The following is an 18,691-nucleotide window of genomic DNA, read 5'->3' on the forward strand; positions in this document are numbered from 1 at the left end:
AGGACTGCAGGTAACATCTACTACATTATCTGTACTCAGAGAGTTATCAATGAGTGTTATGTGTGGAGTTACATAGGACTGCAGGTAACGTCTACTACATTATCTGTACTTAGAGAGTTATCACTGTGTTAGGCTTTGTTCACATCTGCATTGGTACTCCGTTCATGGGTTCTATGTGAGCTTTCCGTCAGTGGAACCCATGAACGGAATCCAAACTGAAACAACCGGAAACCATAGGTTGCCTGCCTGGGGTGAATAAACACACCACTTTTTTTCACCAATTTCCTTGGGGTGCTGCCTCTTCATTTTTTGGGTATTTCATTTTTTGGGATTTTATATATATATATATATATATATATATATATATATTTGCCAGTATATCTAAATATGTCTTTATGTATGTACAGTATATATGTTCCAGTATGTGCGTGTCTATATATGTGGATAATTTACATTTGTGGAGGGCAGCAATAGAGACTCCCGCAAAAGGCGCCATCCAACCTAAGGCCGGCCCTGGATAGATAGATAGATAGATAGATAGATAGATAGATAGATAGATAGATAGATAGATAGATAGATAGATAGATAGATAGATAGATAGATAGATAGATAGATAGATAGATAGTAACTAATCATGAAATGCTAGGGAAAAGGACTCAGGTATACTAGTTGAGAATCACTATTTGATTAAATTGCACTTGTAAGAAAATACAGAATTCATAGGGGATTTATCAACACTGGGCTGGGATTTATATTCTATACAGATCTTGGATATCAGCAAACACAATGAACACACTTATTCAGAGCCACTTAGCTCAAGGAGATTGTCTAGATTTCAAAAGGAGAACAACAGGGGGAATAGAGTTGATGCGCAGATAAACAAATGATGAAGGTTATATTATTCATAACTCATTCATCCTCTCAGAGACATTAAAATAAAGTTTCAACATTTGTTTATAGGGATTTCACATAACCAGTAGCTAACCCTTAAATGTATGTATAAGAAAATTGACAAAAAAAATCTACAGACTCTAGAAGGAACTTGAAAAAAGAATAATTTTATTGTCTTGGATTTATTAAAATTTTTAGTTATACAAAATCATTCAATGATTGATTAAATCATATGGACTATGTAGTTAAAATATACAGACACTTCGACAGAGCTGGATCTTAACTACTGGTACAATAACAAGCTGATTTCAATGCAATGTCTTTAGTTCAGCACAAAACTGTGCTACATCGAATCCCTATTTTCTGTGTCTGAAAGAGATTTAGAAAGCAGTGGTAAAATATGGAACTGTCTTTACTTTTGCATATATATTTACTGTAGAACAGTGATCTAACATGTAGTTATCATTAATATACTATTAACAATTAAGTTTTTATAAAGAAATTGAGGTAGAAACACAGATTTTCTTCTCCAACTCTGTAGCATAAACCTATAAAACATCTGCCTCAAAATTCCTTCAGGAGTTTTGAGGCAGATTTTGACCTGCCTGCACTTGTCGGGTTTTTTTGCATCGTTTTTTGGCCGCGACTATTGAGCGGTGCGAGCAAAAAACACCACAAAACATGCTTTCTCTGCCTCCCATTGATTTCACTGGGAGGCCAGAGACGGAACCGGGGGAAGAAAGAGCATGTGGCTTTTTGTTCCCACGAGCGCCTACATCCGCGAGATTCTAACGCAGTTTCTGCATCAAAATCAGCGCCAAAAAATTCTGTGTGAATAAGGCCATAGAGTGACTAACCTTCTTAGCCACTAAAACTATAAAAAATATTTTACAAAAAGAAAACAAAAAAATACAATACAATGCAATACAAGACAATACAAAAAGCATTCACCCCTTTCTGACATCTGAAGTGTATATATACGGCAGAGGTTGAGTGGGGGAGTATGGAGTGGGCTCATGGGCTGAGACTGCTCTATATGACTTTGTAACAGCCGACATTTCAGTGTAACGAGCTGGACCCTGCTCATTTAAACCCTTAGATGCTGTGGTCAAAAGTGACTGCGGCATCTAAGCCGTTAGAAACAGGGGGTGGCTCCCTGTGACATTGCATTACTTTTTCCCGCCATCCGATGAGATTGCGGGGTGCAAATGGATGCCTGGTTTGCCATCTTTGAACTATTATGAAGCCCTGCCTCCACTGGGCTTTATAGGAGACTGTCAGTATACCAATATACTGCAATATCTTAGATTTCTGGATGAGGTCCCCTAAGGGACTAGTGAAAAAAGTAAAATAAAGTTTTTTTTAATATATATATAAAAAAATAAAAATATTAAAAGCTAAAAAAAAAATTCCCCCCAAGCGCAATGTAAAAAAAAGTGAACACAACTGGTATCGCCACATCCGTAAAAGTCAGAAATATCACAACAGTATAACATTATAAATTTGGTATCTCCATAATAGTATTGACCCGCAGAATAAAGTTAACATGCCATTTTTACCGCACAGTGAACGCCGTAAAAACGAAACCCACCCAAAAATTTAGAAATCGCTGTTTTTTTCCCATTTCGTCCCACAGAGAAATTTTTTTCACTACATTATATGGTACAATAAATGGTTGAATGAAATGAAAACAACTTGACCTGCAAACAACAAACCCTCAACGCAAAATAAAAAAGTTATAGCTTCTGGAAAGTGGGGAGTTAAAGACGAAAAACAAAATACGAAAAATGGCTGCGGCAAGAGGGGTTAAAGTTTAACTAGAATCTGAGGAAAAAAGTTAAAAGTTATCTTAGTAGCAGGATGTCCCACTAGATTGCGGTGTTGGCTTCCAGCCATGGAGTCCTTGGTTCAAATATGACCAAGGGCAGAATCTACACAGTTTGTATGTTCTCCCCATATTTGCATTGGTTTCCTTCCACACTCCAAAAACATTCAGAATGGGAATTTAGTGTGTGGGCCCACTGGGGACAATGAGTGATAACTTTTGTACGATGCTGCAGAATGTTAGCTCTATAAGTCTTTACTGCCATTCTAAATAGGGCTCATGCACATGTTTATATTATGGCTTCATATGACCTTCAAGTTTAATGGAGAAGTAATAGCGCACCCATTGTCTTCTATGGGGCCCTAATGTATCTTTGTATGCCTCTAATTTCATACAGAGGCTTTTTCCTTATATTTAGGACTATGAAAAAGTCACCACTTTAATTTCATGTAAAGAAAGACTAAGATCTCCCTTTCCCTTTATATTTTATGCAAATGGTAATTGTTGTCACTTTTAAACAACTCCAGACATTACCTAGTAATTTTGTATTTATTGTATATGCATTTTGTCCATGGAGATGCAATTATAAGGACACCTTTCTTATGTTTCCTTGAGTTTACTTTACCAGAAGTGCAATGAACAATGTGTGAGTCTTTATTCTCTTTTAATGCTAAGAAAAAATTGTACACAAATTTGACACCAGATGCAACTCTAATTTTAAATTAGATATATTCCGATCTTGGAGGTCTATTTCAGTCAAATGAACCTTCGTCCCACTTCCACAGGGAGGGGAGAATGAATTCAATGTCGACCAGGTGCTTGTATTATCCATCTCACCTCGGCTCCTGCAGCACACACTTTATCATGTAGTTATCGATTTCAGATTACCATTTTCTTTACCTAGAGCACCAAATATGTTAAGGTAGCGCATGGGATGCTAATTTCAATAAAATGATTCTGAGCATCCCATGCGCTACCTTAAAATATTCAAGATAGTGTAGCCCTGATCCTCCCACAACATCACAAACTCTTGTAAGCCCCTTTGAATCCAGCAATGGAAATTCCTAGTCTTGGTACATGGTGATGTTTATGAGAAGACTAATTCAATTTAAAGCACAAGGTGATCCCATAATAGAATACCATATAATGAAGGGGAAACTATGTCAGCCTAGGCACGGTGAGCTATTGAGAGCATCAAGTCAAATGGTTATTGAGATGCACATCTAGGTCTTCATTTGATGGTAGTTGGTAGAAAATCACGGCAAGTTGGGCCGGATAAAAGTATTTCTTTATTTGAGGTATTCCCAAATGGGAGAATTATGGTTTGCATAAGAAACATGTCTCAGTGTCAGGGTAATATTTACCCCAAAAATAAGAAAGGAAGATTAAAATGTTTTTGTCTTAAGGTTTTCTGACACGACCCAATGTGGGCTGTGTAAACTAGTGCCTACCAAGGAGATAGCTTGTTAATCGGTGCTCATTTGCTCCTTTCATAATTAGCTGTGTATGGAAATGAGCGCTCGATACTACGATCACTCGATACTACGATCACTCGTCCCTATACATTTCTATCATGTCGGCAGCACGAGCGTTTACTCGTTTATGGGCTGATCGCTGCCCTGTTTACACAGGGCAATGATTGGGAACGAGCTTTCTGTGAACGCTTGATTTCCCGATAATTGGCCTGTGTAGAAGGTCCTTTAGAAGACACTTTGTAAGGTCTGGCTTCGTGTTATCTATTCTGGTTGTTTTGTTCGCATTATCCCCCATTGTATCCAAAATATTTCTATTTGAAATATATACATGTGTTTCATTAGTTGTTTTGGAAAAAATAATAATAGTTTTAAATATATAAAGTTAATACATAACAATAGACAGTTCTTTATCGAAGCTGTACTTGTAAACATTTCTCCGAACTCCACTATTTGCTTTGTCTTCTATCCTATAAAGAAAAAGAATGAAATCATAAATGAGTAAACAAAGAACTTTAACAATCTAAATGAAGTGTAAAGGCAGTTAAACTTGTTTCAAACTCAACTTCATAAGTTCCTTAACTTAAACTTAAAATAAAAACATAGCCAAGGGTTTACAATGGTACTCCACTGAATTTTAACAAACCTAAAGCTGAATTTGGAGAGTAGTCAGACAAAATATCACTCAAAAATCTTTTCATTTCTGAAGTTTTGTCTGCTGTTGGATGTCTCACAGAGTCTTTGAAAAGTCTCTGAAAACAGAAACATTGATAACAGCATTTATAAGGGCACGTTCAGACATGGTCGACTGGTTGCGAATTCCATTAATAAATATAGCTTTTTCTTTTATTTAGGGCAGACATGGCATAAAAAATTTGCGCTAATTTTAAAATAGCTTGTGAAACAGAATTTACATTCCGCAGCATGCTCATTCTATTGTGAAGAAGAAGTGTATGTACACCACGGATATCCCCCTTTGCAATGCATAGGCTGAAACCTGCAGCAAATCTGCAACAAAATCTGCATGTAACAAACTTATGCATATTTTGCTGCAAATTTGTGGCAAAATCTGCATTGGAAATTGTCCAACAGGTCTGAATGTACCCGAAGCCGCAAAAGAATTAAGGGCAGAAACAGTAGCTTACAGTTTCCACTTTAACTCCTTATGAACCGTCCTTTTTTGTACATCCGGACGCAGCCATGTTTTTCATTTATTCATTGTCTGATACGGAGAGCCTTAAATTTTTTTTTTTCATTTGACGTAGGCACATGACTGTTTGTTTTTAACTCATTCCTTTTTGGTGGGGCGGGTAGAGCAAAAAACAGCAATTCTACCCTATTTTTTTCAAGACGTTTTACGTAAAGTATAAATAACATTTTAATATTATTCTACGGGTTGTTATGTTTACACTTATACCAGTTGTTTTTTTTTAGATATTTTATTACTTTTGCACAGTAAAATCACTTTTCATAGAAAAAAATAATAATTTTTACATCACCACAATCCGAGAGCCATAACTTTTTTGTTTTTATGCTGACGTTGCTATATGAGTGCTTGTTTTTTTCTGCGGGACATGTTCTATTTTTCAATGTTGCCATTTTGGGGTACCTATAACTCATTGCTTAACTTATTAACTTATTTTTTGGGGGAGGGCAGGAAAGAATTTTTTTGGGCCAGGAATTCTGCCATTGTTGTTCTTTTATATTTAAAAATAGTTATTGCACTGCCACATTATAAAAGCCATAACTTTATTCTTCTGATGAAGAGGCTTTATGAGGGCTTTTTTTGTGGGACGATTTATAGTTCCAAACAGTATCATTGTAGAGTACGTTTAACTCATTGATTAACTTTTATTTATTCTTTTAGGGGGAGTTAATAGAAAAAAAAATAATACCACCATTGTTTTTGGGAATTTTCTTTTCTGTCGAGCACCGTGCGATAAAAATAACATTTCTAATGTTATTATATGGTTCGATACGAATGCAGCTACACCAAATATGCTTGTTATTTTTTAATTTATACACTATAAGTGTATTTTTAATGGGAACATATGGATGTTATTTTTTTTTTTACTTTAAATCTTTTTTTTTTATATAAATTTTATTTATTAAAATAAATAGATTTTTTTCCAATTATTTCCCCATACTGGTATTTACATTGTACTTTTTTTCATACTTCTAGACTATGTACTTAGAAATTTTGCATTTTGCAATATGTATAGTATCTTACAATATGTCACTAAAAGAAAGTACTAGAGGTAACACTTTATGCCTTTATAAACTATGGATAAGTCATTATTATACTTACCCTTCTGATAAGCACTAGCACTACAGAACACAAATAACTGGATGACAACAGCCAAAAGAAATCACACTTGAACTCTGCCTCAAAAAGAAAATCTGAAAAACAGATAAAAAAAATTTAAGAATAACATTTATTATTGTATATTATTAATATATCAACATTTTACTTCAGAATTAATAATGGGTAAAAGACCAGCACAGTAATATCAACTTGAAATGTAATTATAAAGCTATTTTTAACTTATTTTTAGACTGCTGCAGTCTAAAGAACACATTTTCTAGATCAATGTCTAACTAACAAAATGTTGAATGTTTTCACTTATTTATGTAATGTATTTATTTGCCAGCAGAAATGTTTCTTTAACAAACACTGCAAACTAAGAGAATAATATTCATTAAAGTTTTATTATTTCTAGAAATACATTGTATACATGTATTCACCATAGGGACTTTTGGATACATTTACCTGATAAGGTGTAAGTTTTTCTCCTTTACTTTTTGCCGACCGACCGCTGTATATATTTAGCAAGTGGTCCAGGTCCTTAACCTCATGCCATAGTATATCTTCACCGTGAAAATACGCTGTCTGCCTGAGCGATCGGGCAGCCGAGTGTCGAGTACCCGGCAGTCAAAAATTGCTAGAGGCCCTGGAGAGAAGATAGAAGCAGTTTTCATTGCTTCTGTCTTCTCTGTTCCCACATACACACCGCTCAATAAACCGCGTGTATAGAATAAAAACAACTGCACCGCCGCCTCTAATGGTCCTCCTGGTGTTCATGTGACTGGCCACAGAAACTGATGGGACACAGTAGGTGGCAGGCAGCTGCTAGGTCTAACTAGACCCAGTACAGCCCTAACAGTAACAATAGTCACTATACCATGATACACTATACCACTATAACCAAACTCATTTCTCCTGTGGTGTGCAGTCCTAGTTACAGTGGAAAAAAATAAATGTAAAAAAAGAATGAAATAATAAAGTCCCCCAAAGGTCTTTTGTGAGGGACAGACTATAATAATAATGAATATATAAAATACTAAAAAATAAATGAACTAACAATACACCCTACAAAAAGTTTTCCCATTAATCATGCTAGTAATGCTAGCCCTAACCCAATTACCTTAATAGGCATCTAGTATATCAGAATTTACGCTAGGCAATGATGAGCACAAATAAAAGGTATATTTTAGGGTACCACAATATTATTAGGAAAAAAATAAGTTAAAGCTGTTTGACTTACGTGTGCTAAAAATGGTCCTGAAGGCTCAAAATAGCATGGTCCTAAAACAGATAAATATATTTTTATAATCCAGTAATGAAAAATAAGATTTAAAAGTGTGCCTCCAACCTAAAGCCCTGTGCATATCATGTTATGCCGTATGTTTAACGTGTTAGTTGAGAAAGCTTCCCTGGGCCGAGATAGCCTGCGATAGCAGCAAGGGACGAGGGTGTGAGGGAAAGGTAAGCAGGACGCCATACCGAACTTCAGCTTGACAGGATGACACAAGAGTCTGGGGGTTGGCCGGCCTCTGCTGCTTTGGGAGGCTCCAGTGTGACTGTCCATATATGGAAAGTTACGTAACTGGAGCTTCCTGATGTATCTGTTAAACGGAGGCCAGTGACGGATGCCTAATAGTAATAATTCATGAGGAATTCATCCATCCGGTCTCTGCAAAGGATAATTAGCAATTATTTTATTGTACACAACTGCGTGAGTCATTATGTTATTAACACTCTTTTGAGAACAGGACTGCTTATTTCTGTACCAGTCCCTTAACTATTATGTATGTTCACATTATCACCTTTGTTCAGTGTCTGTACCTTTACATTGTGTTTTTGTAATATGCAGTTCAGTTAGATTTATACTTTCTTTTGTCTTAATCACTGTTTTATCATGATTGGGCTTTGTGAGCTTTTATATACCTATGACCTGATGTGTGTTTTTATGCTTGAGAAAGGTCCTGCTGGACTGAAACGTCGCACGGGTGAATAAATTGCTGATACTTTTTGGAAGTGCTGCCTTTGTCCATTTTTTGTCTGCCTAACAGTAACATCCGTCACCCATAGGATATAACTGCATCTGTTCAATTGATACGTCATGAGAGTTCATGATGTATCCGTTAAACAGATACAATTATAGACTATGAGTAACGAATGCCACTGATAGGCTTCCTTCATATTCCATGTTTAATGTATATGTCAGGAGCTTTTTCCTGATGTATATATTAAACGTAGGCAAAAACATTATGTGCACAGGGCCTAAATTAATCTTTGTTTGAGGTATAAAATTCTGTACAGAATAATTTCATAATACAGTGTTCAGAGCTGTTATTCTTTTACAGAGCTTCAAATCTCGTGCTTCTCTTCCCTTGATAAAATTCTCTGTACCTGCAGCTACCACTAGTGGGAGCTACAGCATCCATTGAGCTCAATAATAAATACTTTATGTATATAGTGAGATACTAAGCTCCCTCAAGTGGTGGCTGCAGGCAGAATTTTTTTGTTTAATGAATTTAACCAGCACAGCATATTATACTTAAAAACTGAGTGCAATCTAAACAGCAAGTCATTGAGAGTTCTGTAAATTAAAGGTTTAGAGAATGTGTGCAATAACTAAATTTGTTGTTCAAATTATGTTTGATGTTTTATTTAAGGGTACTCTGTTTTGGACAATCTCTACTTATTGGAAGGGTCCCTTGACAGAAAGTTGATCAAATGTCCCCCTCCTGGGACCCCAAGTGATCATCTGTAAGACGTGGGAATACATGGCAGTATGTCTCCAACTTCCCTACAGCACTACCACAGGGGAAATTAAGCATTACACAGTGTCCATACATATCAATGGGTTGTCTGTGTAATGCAGGACAGGACAGGTCCTCCAGAGTGAAAGATGCTCTTTGTAACTGCTCTTCACTCTGAGCAAGAGATGAGGATCCTGAACAGTGTATGCCCTTCTACAACTCAGAATTTCCTAAAAGAGTGCATGGAAATGGATTTTCTAAACTTAACAACCTCTTTCAACTACAAGCATAGTTATAGAAATTTAAAGCTACTTCTTTGCAAAAACGAAACAAATAAAATATGATACTGATGGTTCACAATAGGACAGATGTAATTTTTGCTTTCTTTTTAGTGTACAACTACACAGTTCCTTGTCATGTTAGCATTGGTTTTCTTTAATGAACGATTTTCACTAGGGCCACATCACTTTAAATTGGTACAGGTCAATGTAGCATATTTGCACATAAGTCAAAGCCACATGTAACTTCAGTAATTTCATCAAATAGTTTGCTATAATATGACCCCTTGGTGACTACCAATACGACTTTTTACAGTGTTCACTAAGGGGCTTTAGCCTAGACAGACACCTTTTTATGGAGACCCAATCTAAGCCCCGCACCTGTGTCCCATTCCAGATAGAGCGTGTACTCTAACGGCTACCTCTATAAGCCCATCACTGCCTCTAGAATGTGATCGTGGGGTGCCAATAGGTTTGCAACGGCAGCCAAGGACCTTCAAATGTCCATAGGCATGTCGTAATAGGCTGCTTGTCAATGTGAAAACTGACAGGAATAATACATTGCAATAGCGAAGTATGTACTTTTAGGCAATGTTCACACTGAGTCTTTTGCAGGCGAAATTTCTGCCTCAAAATTCCGTTTGGAAGATTGAGGCAGATTTTCCTCTGCCTGCACGCCGATTTTTGCGGCGTTTTTCGCTCGTGGCCATTCAGCGCCACTGGCATATAACGCCGCAAAATACACTTTCTCTGCCTCCCATTGAAGCCAATGGGAGGTCAGAGGCGTAAACACCCGAAGATAGGGCATGTCGCTTCTTTTTCCCGCGAGGCGATTTTACCGCTCGCGGGAAAAAGACGCCTCCGCCTCCCATTAAAATCAATAGGAGGCATTTTCAGGCCGTTTTTGACGAGTTTTTTGGCGCAGTTTTCGCGTCCAAAAACTCGGCAAAAAACTCGGCAAAAAACTCTGTGTGAACATAGCCTTATTGTACAATGTATTATAGAAGTGATCAGAGGATTGTCTGTTTAATTTCCCAATTTGGACTAAAAAACCGTAAAAAAATGTTTAATAAAGTGTTTTGTAAAATAAAAAAAATAAAAACATGTCCAAAAATGCTTTTTTCCCTTACAAAGACCTTTATAATTGGTATTGTCGCATCTGTAACTACCCGCACTATAAAATGATCACGCTACTTAGCCCTAAGGGCAAAGCCACACGTGGCGGAATTGCTCTTGAATTCCGCTGCGGACACTCCGCAGCGTTAATCCGCAGCGGAGCCGTTTCTCCATTGCCTTCCACTTCTTTTTAGTAGGCTTCGTTTAGACGAGGCAGAAAATTCCGCTGCGGAGCATAGGCTGCGGAGCGGAATTTGGTGTCCGCAGCATGCAATGGCTGTTGCGGAGTTGTGGCGGACTGGTTGCGGACTCATGGCGGAATTTCTCCATTGACTTCAATGGAGATTCTAAATTCCGCAATGAAGTCCGCAGCTGTCATGAAAATGTTATATGTGCTGCGGATGCGTCTTGCTTTTTTGACATGACATTTCTTCATTCTGGCTGGACCTATGTATTTCTAGGTCTACAGCCAGACTGAGGAAGTCAATGGAGCGTTGCTAGGAGACGTCAGTAAATAGTCACTGTCCAGGGTGCTGAAAGAGTTAAGCGATCGGCAGTAACTGTTTCTGCACCCTTGACAGTGACTACCGATCCCAATATACAGCAACCTGTCAAAAAAATAGAAGTTCATACTTACCGAGAACTCCCTGCTTCTGTCTCCAGTCCGGCTTCCCAGGATGACGTTTCAGTCTAAGTGACAGCTGCAGCCAATCACAGGCTGCAGCGGTCACATGGACTGCCGCGTCATCCAGGGAGGTCGGGCTGGATGCCGAAAGAGGGACGCGTCACCAAGACAACGGCCGGTAAGTATGAAATTCGTTTACTTTCACTAGGGAAAGTGCTGTCCCTTCTCTCTATCCTGCACTGATAGAGAGAAGGGAAGCACTTTTCCCGCAGTCCGCAGCAGCTAGTCTGCATCAATTTACTGCACATTTTGGGCAGATCCGCCGCAGAATTTGCAACGCAGATTCTGTGCGGGATTGATGCGGACAGTTGCGGAGGAAATCCGCCACGTGTGGGCATGCCCTAACAGTGAACGCCGTAAAAAAAACTGCCAGAAATGCTGTTTTTAGTTCATCCTGCCTCCTAAAAAATGAATCAAAAGCGAACAAAAAGTTTTATGTACCCTAAAATAGTACAAATAAAAACTAAAATTTGTCTTGCAAAAAACAAAACCCTCATACAGCTCTGTCGACGGAAAAAAATAAAAAAGTTAGTATTTATACGGCACGGTGAACGCCAAATAAATGAAACCCAAAAAACAATGGTGGAGTTACTGTTTTTTTTTCCACCCCCAAATGTTTTTTTTAATAAAACATATGCAATATATTATGTACGCCAAAATCGGCCCACAAAAACAAGCCCTCATACGGCTATGTCAACTGAAAAGTTAAATAGTTATGGTCTGTCTTTTGTTCGTGACAATGAAAAAACTAAAAAATATATAAATCCTTAAGGGTCAACATAGACTGGTTATTAACCCCTTAATGACTGCCGATTAGCCTTTTCACGGCGGTCATTAATGGGCTTTATTATACAGCGCCGCTATTCCACGGCGCTGCATTAGAATAAAGTAAACAGAGCAGGGAGCCGTGAAATCTCCCTGCTCTCAGCTGCTAGAGGCAGCTGAGGGCTGGGGGCGTCCCTGCTCTGCCGGGTGAGATCGATATTCGTATCGATCTCACCCGTTTGACCCCTCAGATGCGGTGCACAATAGCGTGCACCGCATCTGAGTGGTTTTGGAGAGAGGGAGGGAGCTCCCTCTCATCCCACTGACACCCGGCGATAAGATCGCAGAGTGTTTGTGTTTGCGAAGGCAGCCGGGGGCCTAATAAAGGCCGGAGGCATGACCTAGAAGATGCCTGTCCGTTTTAAACGGACAGGCAGTAATACACTGCAATACAAAAGTATTGCAGTGTATTATAAATGCGATCGGATGATTGCATATGAAAGTCCCCTAGTAGGACAAGTAAAAAAAAAAAGCTGAATAAAGTTAAAAAAATAATGAAAAACCCACTTTTTCCCCTTACAAACGGCTTTATTATTAAAAAAACACAATAAAGCAAAAAGGTTACGCATATTTAGTATCACCGTGTCCGTAACGACCTCGACTATAAAGCTGTTACATTATTTAACCCGCACGGTGAACGCTGTAAAAAATAAAATAAAAAACAATGGAAAAATTGCTGTTTTCTGTTAATCCTGACTTAAAAAAAATGTGATAAAAAGTGATCAAAAAGTCGCATCTACTCTCAAATGGTACCAATAAAAACTACAAGTCGTCCCGCAAAATACAAGCCCTCATACAACTGCATCGGCGGAACAATAAAATAGTTATAGCTCTTCGAATGTGACGATGGAAAAACTTAAAAAATGGCTTGGTCATTAGGGCCCAGAATGCAAGCAGGGGGAAGGGGTTAAGGAGATAAATTGTTATTGTGTCAAAAATCAATATATAAATATGCATTATATATACATTATAAATAATAGATAATGTGAGAAATTTATTTTGCTATTTCAAATTCGCTTTTGAGTTATAGAGGAAAAAAATAAGAAGTTGTTTTCTTGATTTAAAACATGTGCACATTTTGATATCTGTTTTTGTAAAGCGTATTCATTATTTTGTTGATAGATGCAAACTATGCCTGCAAGCTGTCAAATCGAAAACAGATTAGATGGTGTCTGGATTAAAGTCTGTTCTAGATATTTTAAGAGAATAAAAATCAGCATGGTATTTATTGACACTACTCACTCCAATGTAAGTTAATTAAATCAAAACATTTCCTACGTAAATTATCAAGCACTGATATACTGTCAATACATTTTAATGTTCACAACTCATTGGAAAAAACTTCAATTAAGGAAAATGCTTTTTCAGATTTATTTTAAAATTGTGAAATTGATTTGCAAATATTCAACAAGAAATAATATAAATACATGGCCTAAAAGAAGAATTATGGAAACAAATATTCAAAGGAAGCTGAAAGGATGCTGTACAGCGGAGCAAGTGTGCATGAGACACTGTCAAGCGAGGCACATGTTGGCAACTGCAGAACACAGCTTCCACAACTACTGAAATTATAAGGATATGGGCAACCTTACTTTAAGAGACCACTGTATTCATAAGGGGAGCGCTCCCTCTGCCAGTTCTTGCGGTGATTGACAGGGTGCTGTGAATGCACGTATACACAGCAGCCTGTCAATCACTGCCTGAAAAGCGGGGATGGGGTTCCCCTTATTCATACAGCGGACATATAATTTATAAGAAATGTTTTTCTACCATTTTGGCTACAAGGAGTACAGACCTGTAGCTGTAAGATCCTGACTTTACATAGGACTGCATACTCAGCAGGCAGATCCACTTCAACAACTTGTATCCCTTTAAGAACTGGGAAACAATTATTATCATATAGATTTTGTGCACACTATGAATATTCTGGTGTTATATTAACCCTATGAATATTCATGTGTTATATCGACTGGAATAATTTAAAGGGTACCCAAAATTTTAGGGCACTAACCACCAGCATGTAGTTATGCTGCTGGGGTTCAGTGTCCTAAACATGCATTTAAAACTCTCTGTTTTAGTAGTTGGTCTAAAAAGAAGTTATAATACAATCTGCACTGTATGTAAATTACCAGATAATAATCTTGAGATGTGTCCAACAGCTTCCTGCACATGCTCAGTGGTCAGATGAAGCCGAGGCCAGTGCACCTTAAGGACTGAACCATTTTTTGATTTTTCATTTTCGTTTTTCACTCCCTGCCTTCCAAGAGAAATAACTTTTTTATTTTTCCATCAGTAGAGTCGTCTGAGGACTTATTTTAAGAAGTATGAGTTGTAGTTTCTATTGGTAGCATTTTAAGTACCAAATAATGTACTGGGGAACTGAATTTTTTTTATTTTCGGACTGAAATTGGAAAAAACTGCAATTCCTCCATTGTTTTTTGGGTTTCATTTTTACGGCTTTCACCGTTTTTAAACAAAACTTTATTCCATGGCTCAATACTATTTCATTGATACCAAATTTATATATATTTTTTTATATTTTACTACTTCTAAAAAACTAAACTTTTTGGTAAAAACAACAATTTTTTGTTTCCCCACATTCTGAGAGCCATAACATTTTTTTTGCGGGACGAGCTGTAGTTTTTATTGGTACCATTTCTTGGTACATATACCATTTTTATCACTTTTTATTCCATTTATTTTTTAGAGCTAAGTTGACCAAAAAACTGAGATTTTGGCTTTTTTTTTTTTTTAAATTCTCGGCGTTCACTGTGCTTAACAGAGGCAGAGGGAAGGCAGTCCTGGGGGCCTTCATTAATCCCTGGGCTGCCATGAAAACTATCATGATTGCGTTGTGGGGGCCCCCTCTTATTAATGTCTCAGATGCTGTTGTCGCGATTGACTGCAGCATTTAGGGAGTTAAACGGCCAGGAAGAGCACGATCGCTGTTTCTGGCTGTTAGTTCCGGTTGGTCAGCCGTAAAACACAGCTGGCACCCACAGAGTATGGAGCACGTTCAACGCGTGAGCGCGCTCCATACATCACCCCCAAACCAGGACGTATTGGTACGTCGTGGTGCACGAAGGGGTTAAGCCTTCTTTGTAGACAAAATGCTAATATGGACAGTTTTGAGAGGTGCGTGGTTAGGACGCTATTTTCCAGCAACATAACGACACACATTTGTGTTTTAGTGCCCAAAAATCTAGTGACAGGCTCTCTTTAAAAGCTAGTTAAAGGAGATTTTCATGCAATCCTTCCTGGGAAAAATATCCAAATTACTCTAAACCAGAAATAAGAAAACGAATTATACAGCACCATTTACATGCATATCCGGTAAGTCACTCTTACAATTTATAAGAAGTCTTAGAACCTGATTCAGGTATTTGCGAGGCCAAAAAGGCCATGACTGGTCAGTCTACAGATTTTTAATCAGCTGATACCTGAGTTATGTCCAAAATCTCTGTAGCGACTCGCCACTCTGGCACATAAAGGGTTGCCCCGTATTATTATGGTACAACCCCTTTAATTGCTTAAACCAAGGCCGCTTTAACCATAGGGTAGAAGGTGCAACTGCACCAAACCTCTTAGCAGCACCACTTTCTACTGTATCTGCATCCTCAGGATGCGGATACAGTTTAAAACCATAGCAGGAATCTATCCTCCCTAATATGGGATGCAGCGATGTCATGGAAATTACTTAGCCGGGCTGCTGACAGCACAAGATGTCCGTGGCTCAGTGCAGGTGGTGCAATAACATCACTGCATTGTGCCATCTGCGCCGGGCCTCTGACAGCACAGAGTGAATATCATTTTTATTATTTTCAAGGCACTATTATGTGGGGGAAGGCCTAAAAGGGGCACACTTTTAGGCCTCATTTACACGAGCGTGTGCGTTTTGCGCACGCCAAAAAATGCAGCGTTTTGCGTGCGCAAAAGGCACTTGATAGCTCCGTGTGTCATCAGTGTATGATGCGCGGCTGCGTGATTTTCGCGCAGCCGCCATCATAGAGATGAGGCTAGTCGACGTCAGTCACTGTCCAGGGTGCTGAAAGAGTTAACTGATCGGCAGTAACTCTTTCAGCACCCTCGACAGTGAATTCCGATCACAATATACAGCAACCTGTGAATAAAAAAAAGACGTTCATACTTACCAAGAACTTCCTACTTCCTCCAGTCCGGTCTCCCGGCCGTTGCCTTGGTGACGCGTCCCTCTCTTGACATCCGGCCCCACCTCCCTGGATGACGCGGCAGTCCATGTGACCGCTGCAGCCTGTGATTGGCTGCAGCCTGTGCTTGGCCTGTGATTTGCAGCTGTGACTTGGACTGAATTGTCATCCCGAGAGGTCAGACTGGAGGAAGAAGCCGGGAGTTATCGGTAAGTCAGAACTTCTTTTCTTTTTTTTTACACGTTCATGTATATTGTGATCGGAAGTCACTGTCCAGGATGCTGAACAAGTTTAACTCTTTCAGCACCCTGGACAGTGACTGTCTCCAGACGTCGCGTACCGCAAAATTTTCCCGGGTTCGGTCAAAACGAGTTCGGCCGAACCCGGTGAAGTTCGGTTCGCTCATCTCTAAGACACTCCATTTGGATGTTTGTAAACATGGTGCTTTTCTGTTTACATTAAGAGTTTGACAGCTCTTGCGCGAATCACGCAGTTCGCACGGAAGTGATTCCGTGCGACCTTTGTGGTTTTCACGCACCCATTGACTTCAATGGGTGCGTGATGCGCGAAAAACGCAGAAATTTAGAACATGTCGTGAGTTTTTTTCAGCGCACTCACGCTGAGCAAAACTCACGGACTGTCTGCATGCCCCAATAGACTTGTATAGGTCCGTGCGACCCGCGTTGAAAGCACGTGCGTCACACGGACGTATATCACGTTCGTGTAAATGAGGCTTTACTGTGTGGTGTATTATTATCATCTGGGAACTATTAGCGCACATTCACACGTGGCGGAATTGCTGTTGATTTCTGCTGCGGACAGTCCGAAGTGGAATTCTGCAGCAGCCGTTTTTTTACATTTGTTTCTATACATTTTTAGGAAAGTTAGTTCAGACGTTGCAGAAAATAACTGTGGAAATCAGGCTGAGGTGCAGCATGCTGATGACGTTGCGGTGAAGAAGCGGAATTTCACTGCGGATTTCAGCATTTGCAATGCAAAAACTGAATTTTGTGGCAAGTCCGCTGTGTTTTCTGCAACGTCTGAATTACCTGTCAAATATGCAAATGTTGGTTCAGATTCATTGCGTAATTGCCCCAAATCTGCACCAACATTTGCAGCGGAAAAATTCCGCCACGTCTGAACGTGCCCTAAGGGTATGTTGCCACACACAGGATACGCTGCAAATTGTCTGCAACAGAAAATCTGCAGCAGAATTTCTAGAAAAATGCTGGTAAATCTGGCACAGAAATCTGCACCAAATAGTGTGTTTTTCCTGCTGATGTTGCTGTGGAAACGCTGCATTTTTTCCGCAGTTGTTTTACCTGCGGATTTAGTGTTGAACATTGGTTATAGCAAAGTATATGTGCACCTGTGGATTTCCAGTGGTTTTTACTTCGTTTCCACTGCGTTTCCGCTATAAAAACATAAACTGTTGCAGAATTTCTGCTGCCCATTGAAGTCTATGGGCCAAACACACAGCATCTCCGCACAGAACACGCAGCATAAATTGGCATGCTGCGGAATTGAAAAACACACCGCAGAACACTTTCCGCACGACTTTGTGCATTTTTTTTCTGCAGCGTGGGCATGAGATTTTCTAAATCTCATTCACTTTGCTGCTACTGTAAATGCTGCGGAATTTCCGCACAGAATTCCGTTGTGGAAATTCCATAGCATTTACGCTACGTGGGAACCCAGCCTTACTATCTGTGTCACTATCGCTCAGGCACTATTGTTTTCAGAGGCGCTACTTGACAGACACTATTATTTTGGGGTCACTATTATTTTTGGGGTAACCATACTGATGTGCGTCCTACCTTAAATTATCTCTGTATCCGACATATCCTGAGATGTATGGCACGAAATTTTAAACAAACATGTAAAAAAAAAATTATGCCTCTGACGGATGCCTCCAATGGATGCCATCCATCAGCCATCCGTAGACTACCATGTTAAAAAAAAGTTTACGTTAACGTATATTGTTTTTTTTACCAAATGGCTGTGATGGACGTCTCTGACGGATGCCATTTGACGGCCATCCAACACTTGTAGACTCCCATATTTAAAAACTATAGAAGATAACAGAAAAGGTATTTTACTGGATGGCTGTGACAGATGCCTCTCAAACATGCCATCCGTAGACCATCCATGTAAAAAAAATACATAATTTAACGTATACGTTTTTTTAACTGAAAGGCTATAATGGATGCCTCTGACGGATGCTATCCGTTGGCAATTCGTCACCCATAGATTTCCAAGTTTAAAAAAAGATACATTAACCTTAATGCATTCATATTTTTTTCACGGGATGGCGCAAGATTGTATTGATGTACAACATTGAGGATAGCAGCAGGATGAGGTATTTGTGTAGAGCAGGGGTTCCAACC

At 39.0% G+C, this 18,691-nt stretch overlaps 1 protein-coding gene across 2 annotated transcripts in view; it reads right to left on the reverse strand.

The window, feature by feature from the left end:
- Positions 1 to 1,072: 1,072 nt before the first annotated feature.
- The window catches only part of KHDRBS2 (KH RNA binding domain containing, signal transduction associated 2), a 374,758-nt gene continuing 357,139 nt past the window's right edge, over positions 1,073 to 18,691 (reverse strand). For both annotated transcript variants that reach the window (XR_012883163.1, XR_012883161.1), the window contains 3 exons: positions 7,734 to 7,774; positions 6,497 to 6,588; positions 1,073 to 4,658 (listed from right to left, as the gene is read on the reverse strand). The gene's annotated coding sequence lies outside the window, so the exon portion shown is untranslated. The remainder of the gene's footprint in view (positions 4,659 to 6,496; positions 6,589 to 7,733; positions 7,775 to 18,691) is intronic.

The sequence above is a fragment of the Rhinoderma darwinii genome, chromosome 4 (assembly GCF_050947455.1).
Source record: "Rhinoderma darwinii isolate aRhiDar2 chromosome 4, aRhiDar2.hap1, whole genome shotgun sequence".
Lineage (NCBI taxonomy): Eukaryota > Metazoa > Chordata > Amphibia > Anura > Rhinodermatidae > Rhinoderma > Rhinoderma darwinii.